Source organism: Cyprinus carpio, chromosome A8 (assembly GCF_018340385.1).
Source record: "Cyprinus carpio isolate SPL01 chromosome A8, ASM1834038v1, whole genome shotgun sequence".
Lineage (NCBI taxonomy): Eukaryota > Metazoa > Chordata > Actinopteri > Cypriniformes > Cyprinidae > Cyprinus > Cyprinus carpio.
In genome coordinates this window covers 27,596,682-27,605,819 of record NC_056579.1, presented here as the reverse complement: position 1 = coordinate 27,605,819, position 9,138 = coordinate 27,596,682, and positions in this window count along the sequence as shown.

Sequence of the window (9,138 nt, the reverse complement as noted above, 5' to 3'; positions counted from 1 at the left end):
TTAAAAATCTTACTGACTAGATATCGTACCTCAAAGTGATGAGTTACTGACCATTTCCTTGTATTGTCATTCTGCGTATTGATTATAACTATATGGCTCGCAGTATCGTGCCGGGCAGAACTATTGTGTCCAGCCACAAAGATAGATTCTCAATAACCTGCCCCCTGATTTATACTCAACTGCTCTGTGTAACACATAAAATAGGCCATGAACAATAACAAATGACTGGCAAAAATGGGCACTATCTTCGTCTGAATACATTTAAGCTTCTGTTTGTGCCCTATCAAATTGAAAAATGGTTAGAGACAACGTTTACTGTTGCCATGGTACAAACACATTAATACCCACTCTCTCAAGAAAGCACCTCCATAGTCCTTGAGCACACAATGGAGAAAAACTAACTTGGAAGTTTTTAGAACTGCGTGGAACAACAGTATGTCTAGCTCTAGACAGGCTCTAAAAACCTGCTAGGGGGACGAGCATATCCACAAACTCATAGAACACAACCAAAACAATCCACTTTTTTTAATTTAGCACAGTGGCCTGATTAACCAATAACCCGAAGGGCACCCGAATCCTAATATATTCCCTCAAGGTTAAATAGTAATGACGTTTATTGAATTTCGTCACTGAATAAAATAGATAACATCAGAAATACAATAGTAAATGTAGATTCTACAACGTCTAAATACTTTAGTTTTTTTCCAAATCGCAAACAAGGATAATCTGCAGTGCGTTAACTATATGACAGGAAGCGCCTAAATAAACTTATCCGTGCATCTAAACCAAACACATTTTTAGTAGAGCCTGTAACCCCTAAAAATTTACTGAAATAGTTTTTACCTGTAGCAGAAAAAAACGCTTCTCAATATTATTACTTCGTCCTTTATATTTAGGTCACCGTCCCAAAACCAGTCAAGCTGGCGGTATATTACGCCTCTTATTACGAAACCCCAACTAGATCCTAGTTAACTGGCACATTCCAGACCCATTTCAAAGCTCCCATTTATGTCTAAAATCAAAGTTTGTTGTCCCCCTGGCTCAATTGTGCTCCTTCCTGCAAAAATGATCTCTATGAAGAATTTCAGTCGGGTTTCAGGCCCCATAATAGCACAGAAACTGCTCTTGGTAAATTTAACAATGACTTGCTTTCTTGCATCAGAACCAAGGCTGCATCTCATTGCTAGTTTACCTTGATCTTAGTTCTGCGTTTCGACACCATGAGATCACGACATTATACAGTATCCAAGGGCAGCTTTAAGATTGTTTAGATCATCCTACCTGTCCCTATCACTAACACATTTGTTTGATTAACTGGGGAGTCATCTCATTTATCACCAGTAAAATATGGAGTGCCACACGGATCTGTTCCTATGTATCCTCTGCTATTTTCAATATACCATGTTGCCCCTTGGTAAGATTATGAGAACATAACGGATTAGTTTCCACTGTTTAAGCTGATGAATACTCAACTCTAATATCTCAACGAGACCAGAGGTAAACTTCTAATTAAATATTATCGAACAGAGTGGTATTAACAATGTGTAAAGAATTGGATGACCATCAATAATTTTCTCATCCTCTTAAAATTCAGATAAGACAGAGATATTACTCTTGGACCCAAAAAACATGTACACTGATCTCATAGATTACAATTTTGCAAGTAGAATGATAGACTTCTAAACTTACTCTACTGTCAAAACAATCCGGGCGTGTTTTTTTAGACAGTAACGTGTCTTTGAGACAATAATATTGCCCATGTTACAAAAACACCCAGTCTCTTCCTTCTTAGAAACATTTCCAAGCGTACGAAACCTGTTACCGGTTTCGGATTCATGACCTCTTAGACTGGACTATTGTAATGCACTGCTAGGTGGTTGTCCTGCATCCTCAATAAACAAGCTCCAGGTAGTCCCAAAAGGCAGCGCCTAGAGTCCCTTCCAGGTCTAGAAATATGATCATATGTACCACCCCAAATTTACAGTCTCCTGCACGGGCTTACCGATTAAGTTTCCGTATCAGGTTACAACAATATTATTACTTACTTATAAGGGGCCCCCCCCCCCCCACCCTGTAATGGGTTTAGCTTCTCCTGCAATACCTCTACACTAGTCCCTTCTACCTGTCCACGGTTCATAGAACTGTGTGTTTATTCTGCATGTCTGTTGTTTCTTGTTATCTGTCTGATTGCTCATTCAGCATTGCTCCTGCAATCATTGGCTGATGCTATCATCGAGCTGCACCTGATGCTGGTTCTGTCCTGTCTTTATCGGTCTTGTGGTTGTTACTGCAGGTTGGCCATATCGTTGTTCGTAGTGCCGATTGCTGGTCTTGCTCAGTCCTCAACGTCCCTCTCTTCTTGCTCCCGCCGCGGAGAGCGCCCAGGGGCTTCCACGCCTGTTCCCAATGAATATCTCTGGGTTTGTTCGGGTCATTGCCTCATAGTCCTCAGTGTGTTCAGAGACAGCTCTCCCAGCTCACCATCTCACCTATTCACCAGCTCACCTGTGCACCAGCTCACCCTGCTCTATTTTCTTGTACCCTGCTGTTTGCTTTGTGGCAATAACTGGTTTCTACTTTGCAAATTGGATTTTGTGTTCTTTTACGGGACAGAACGATCTGACCCAAGATGGATCCAGCAAGGTAGGCGGAGCTGAGAGACATTCTCAACCAGCAGGCAATAGGTCCTTTTGCACAGCCGGAGGAGCAAATTCATGGCACTGGTCGTGCAATGCATGCACCGTCATGCAGGTCTCAGATCTCACCACTCAGGTCCAGACAGTGTAAAACACCTGAATCCTGTCCAACAACCCACTCGTGGCGATTTAATACCTACGACGGTTTCACCTGTTGGATATTCACCAACCGACGCATTTGAGCCCCGGTCTACCGCCAGTCCAACTGTTTATTCCGGTGAGCCCCTGTTTATGTCATTCATTTTGACCACTGTGTTCTCTTCACATTGCTCTCCAGCCTTCGTCTTTCCTAAAAAAAAAAAAAAAAAACAGAGGAGTCCAAAGTCGCTTTTTCATCATCACTCTGCTTTCTGGTACGAGCGGCTCTCTGGGGAACAACGGTGTGGGAACAAGGACACCATTGCTGTTCATCTTTCCAATTATTTTCTGAGGAGCTCAGGAAGGTTTTGATCGTGCTGGCATATCTGGCGGGGAGGCGGCAAGGAATGCGGGAGTTACGCCAAGGAGATCCGATCCGGTGACGGAGTATTCTATTGAGTTTCGCACACATTGGTGGCGGAATGCAACCTGGAAACCAAGAAGCGCAGTGGGCAATGTTTAGGGCATGGATTGGCCGACCGGATCAGTTGGGAGATTTACACCCTGGAATTGTACCCACTTCACTCGACGGAATTGATCAATCTGGCCATACCGATGTGGACACCAGACTACATCAGCGTGGACCAGTTTGCAGCATCATGGCGGAGTAAGACGATTCGATCACCGCTTCGAGCCTAACCCATGCAGGTGGGCAGAGCTCACCTTTTCTCGAGAGGAGAAGGACAGGCGTAGGAACCTGGGGCTGTTGCCTATTACTGTGGTGCCCCCGGGCAGGTCACATCGCTGCACAGTGCCCGGTAAAAAACCAAGAGCCATCAGTAAGGAGGCTACTGACGCGGTGGAGTCACCACTAAGAAGTCCTCCTCCACGGTAACTCTGACTCTCGGTTCAAATACGGGAGGGGCCGGGACATTTTCTCTTGTAAAATCCTGGGGATTCTGGCGCAAGCAAGAGGTAATTTTTTTTGGATTGTGGGGACAGCGGTCTAAGCTGGGTATTCGTTGCAGTCCCACTAGTCCACCTATCTCAGTCAGTGCCCTCTGTGGTCAGTCGTGCCACCCATCACCCATGCCACTGAGTCGGTGAGTCTTTATCACTTCGGGCAACCAACACTGAGACCATGTTCTTTTTTATTTTGAACTGATTTCCCCTTTGGCTCTGTGGTTTTGGGTCACCCCTGCTAGTGTTACACAGCCCCAATATAAACTGGGCAACTAAGCACCAGTCTCATCCCTGGAGTTGGGAATTATTGTCATGCATTCATGTTTTTTGTCTTGCTTGCTCTTCTGTGCCTTGTTCTGTGTTGCAGGATGAACCGGTGGAATCTGTTAAACGTGTGCCCGCGGAAGTATCTTGACCTGAAGGGAGGTGTTTCAGTAAGTCCCGGGGCTGCTTCTCTTCCTCCGCATCCGTCCTTATGATTGTGCAATAGATTTATTGTCAGGTACGTCTCCGGCCTAAAGGCATGGTTATACTCCACTTTTCCGTACCAAGAGAGGGAGGCCATGGAGAAATATATTTATGATTCTCTTTGCGTCGCCAAAGATCATCCCGTCCTTCTTCTTCTCCTGCAGGTGCGGGGATTTTTTTGTGTGGAAAAGAAGATGGTTCCCTGCGTCCCTTGTATCGAGGGTTGAATAGCATCACCGGTTAAAAGAATACCTACCCTTTGCCGTGTGATGTCTTTCAGCCTTCCGAGAGTCAGTCAGCAGAGCTTCCTTTTTCACAAAATTGGATCTTCGCAATGCCTATCCATTTGGTTTCCATAAGAAAGGGGGCTGAATGGAAGATGAAAGACCACTTTTAAAACCTTGTTATAACTTGTTATGCCGTTTGGGCTCTCTAAGGCTCCCGCGGTCTTCCAGGCACTAGTCAACGACGACTGATGTGTTGAGAGACATGGTCCGATCAGTTTCATATATTGGTCTACCCTGGATGCATTTTGATATTTTCCTCATTACTCTCCAGGAACATTTTCAGCACGTCAGGGTAGTGCTTCAGCAGGCTTGCTAGAGAAGGGCTTTTTGGTCAAGGCGGAGAAGAAATGCGTTTTTCATGACGGATCTGTTTCTTTTCTAGGGTAGCATCATATCATCCGAGGGGATCTACGCATGGATTTCCCACAACAAAGTTCAGGCTGTGGTAGATTTGGCCAACCCAAGATTCACCGGCAAGGCCCCTGCAGAGGTTTCTGGGGCTTTGCCAATTTTACCGGCGTTTTATTTGCAAATTACAGCCAGCTAGCCGCCCCTTTGACTGCCCTTGACCTCCGCCAAGGTGACGGTCAGGTGGTCTAGCGGGAGCGAAGACCGCGTTTCTGCATAAGTGTAAAGATGTTGCTTTGTTGTCAGCTTCCCATTCTGGTGGCCCCCTTACCCAATCCGTTCAGTTCGTGGTGGAGGAGTCGACGCTTCAGAGGTGGGGGCTGGTGCGGTTGTCTTTCCCCAGCAATTCTTTCCGCGGATGGTAAGGTTCATCCTTGTGCGTATTATTCTCATCGTCGAATGTAAATGAACATTGGTAATAGAGAGTTGCTGGCAGTTAAAGCCTCGCTTTGGAAGAATGGCGTCATTGGTTCGAGGGTTCGGAGGAACCTTTTATAATCTGGATCCGACCATAGAGAACTCTTGAATACATCAGTTTCTGCTAAAGGTTAAATTCTAGGCAAGCTCGGTGGGCCTTATTTTTAAGTCGTTTTCGTGTTTCAATTTCTTATCGTGCAGGTTCTAAGAACGTTTAAACCCCTCTGAAGTCGATTAACGCGTATACGCGTTTTGGGGTTTGTTCTCCTGATAACCCGAAAAGAACTTAAATTACACTTTTCAGTTTTGGATCGTACAGATAAGAGCAATACATCAATCGAATCGTTAAAGGGTCTACTTTATTTTTGTATACAGACATAATAACAACCAAAAACTTTGTGCACTTATAAAATCAAGATAAACAAACAAGGACAGTGCTGTCCTGCAGACCTTTGTCCTGCGTGGATCTTCAGTTACAACAATGCGTCATTCAAACAAATGAACTGTAACTCCGTGAATACGCAACACAGAGACATGAGAGAGATATCTATAGAAAGCCTGACTGGTCTACTTTTAAACTAAACAAGTGGCTGCCGAAAACAAAGTATTCTGTGAGTGAAAGTCAAATCCATATGAAAACAAAACGCGATGTCCGTTTTTCGCGCGTCCTCCCTTCATTATCTTCTAATGCGACCGCGACCACGCGCCGAGCGCGCTGATTCAAATTAAATGTTTCACTGAGCGCGCGGCTTGACTACGCCCACCCAACAGAAGACAACGCAGCGAGGCTGTTCTTCAAGTGTTTTTATTGTACGTTTGCTTCGCGATGAGAGGAATAAGACATAATTCGCCCCAAAAAGATTGTGATGTGGTTGAGGATTTGAGATTTGGATTTCCTCAGAAAAAAGAAATGAAGCACTTTATCCAGCAGAGATCATAAACATGAGTAAGTCTACTTTTATTTATTTATATACTTGTACTAGTTTTCACATAATGTGGTAAACATTTTACTAGTTAGACTTTTTCCAAAGAGTTTTTCCAAACTATAATTCCTGACTAAATGTATAATCAAGTGAAATATTATGAAGGTTTTCAATAACAATATACACTACTATACCATTCAAAGCTTGATGTAAGAATATAAATGTACCAATAATGCCACTGTAACAAATGTACTAAACAATGCTGTTTCTTTCAATTTATCCCCCCTAAAAAACCTGAAAAAAATTTCCAGCTCTTTTCAACGTTAATATAATATAATAATAATATAAGAATAATAATAATAATAAATGGTTTTTTTTTGTAGAATATAAGATTGTTAAAAAGATTTCTGAAGGATTGTGTGACTGGAGTAATGATTCAAAAAATTCAGCTTTGAAAGTCCAGCTTTGATTGTTCCTAATAAACTGTTTAACTGCACTCACAAGTGAATATTAAATTATGTTTGGGATAATTTAAATATATTCTAAATAAAGTACAAACGTAAAATGATATAGCTTTATTTTGTCCTCACATTCCTTCCTTGTAAACCATCCCTCTCAGTGGACACAACTGACTGAATGGCTCATTATGCAGCTCAGTATGCAGGCCTTTGTCTTCTCAGGTGTGAATTCATGATAGGTGACGCCTACCCTCGCAGATGAACTTTTTGGGACATTTTCTGTATTCCTGGAAGGGACCAGAGGAAACCCTTATTGCATTATAGTCCTTCACATCCACTGCAATCTCAAATCTCTGCCCATTTTGATAAATACCTAGAATAATCAAAATCACTGTTGGGTGGTACTATCCTTTTCACCTATTTAACACCCAAATTTCTGGAACAGTCTTCACTAGCAATGTTTTTGGAATGCAGACAACAACCTGTCAGTTTAAATCTAAGATGAAATACCCATCTGTTAACATTGCTTACACATAATACACTATAGCATTTCTGTAATTCAAATCCATTAAAGGATCGTTTGGCTGGCATTAAATAGGTCCACCCAACCTGGCACACAACTTCCCATAACCATTTGTTACAATCATAAGAAGAATAGCACAAACACGCTAAGCTGCACTTTCAACCGGTAGCCCCCCAGATCCGATCAGTAGTCAGATCATATGGACACTTGCAGTCAACTGGATCCAGATCAGATGGTGGATTAGCACCTAGAGACAACCTCTAGAGCCCTGAATGTCAGCAGAAACCACGACAACTAGATGATCCCCAGAGACAGATATCCTGTGAAGACCTCATCACTTCGACGACCATCGGCACAAGACCACGAGAACCAGAGTCCTCTGCACATCTGACCTGTGTTGCAGCCTGGGAATTACACCATGCCATGCTGGTTCATCTGTCCATAGGAGAACTGGCCCCCCGACCTGAGCCGTGTTATCTTCCAAGGTTGTTTCTTCATTGCGTCACCATGATTTTGGTTCCTTGCCACTGTCACTTGGCTTACTTAGTTTGGGACACTTAATTTTTAATTAAGATGGTGTGTTCGCTCCGTCACTACTAAAGCCTCCTCTGGTTTGTTGACTCCATCGGCCTGCCGACCTGACAGTGATGTGTAGCATGGTTGCTACGGAGGAGTTGCGAGGTCTTTGATGGGTTTTTTCCATTTGGGGTCCTGGAGTTTGCACTCGTTTGGGCTCTATGGCCTATGTGGGGGGGTCAAGTGCTCGACGCGGGTTGCTTTGCTGTACTCACTTCCATGAAGGACTTGGTTATATCAGTTTCACTCACTAGTCTTGGCCTCTGTTTAGGACTGCTGGGTCAGACATATGTATAGGCTCATTTCAGACTAATATTTGACTAAGATAACAGATTGCTTGTGGAAAACATGTGCATCTTGAATTGTTTATTTGTAATTTGCCCATGTTCTTTTATGTATTTTTATGTTTATTGCTATTTTTAAAAGAGTTTTGAGCATTGAAAAAGCACTATAAAAATGAAACTTTATCATTATTATATAAATAAAGGTGACTTGACTTGACTTAATGTGCAAGGCTACTGGACCTGCTGATAGGACTGACACGTACAGCCCCGACAGTGGAAAGTGACTAATTAATGAGAAAAAAAAAGCCTCAAGCAACACCTTGCTGGGTAATTCTGTATTAGGTTTACATAGAAATGAGGAAACCCATTCAACAGAAGGTACTGAACTTTCCTAGAGTAAGTTGAATGCTCAGCAAAAGAACAGAACAACTCAACAATATTCCAACGAAGACAGACAATGAAATGAGGAAAATACAGAACTTAAATACACAGACCAAACCAGTCAATGAAAATGAGTCACAGATGCAAACACCAAACCAAACAGTGAAACACCATAGAAGCAGATGAAAATCAAGGAACCTACATGAAGACACAGGAAACTGAATGAAAACTAAGACACAGAACTGAAACAATGATGAGTTTGATACTTACATCTTGAGACAAATCTACATAAAGAACTGTAAACAACATTGAAAGGCTTAAGTGTTAGAAGTACTTTAATAACCAATGTCAGTATAACCAATAAGGTAATATTAACTGATAAATTATTATTTTCCTTACTTGGAATGTAAAACAATTAATAGAATGGTAGTGTAAACTCAGACAACCATATGTTATTTTATAATATATAATAGAAAATCAAGAATAATAGAAAATTGTAAGGGTAAAAGGAATTTCAGGGTCAGTCCAAAATCTGTCCTATGATTGTTCAGTTTTGAACCAGGTTTAAGTCAGACTGTAATGAATTCTGGATTTGTAACATATCAAAGTTAGTAGTGTAAATAACAGTATCAATGCAATACAATGCGTGTCAGAAACGAAACGCCCATTACCATAA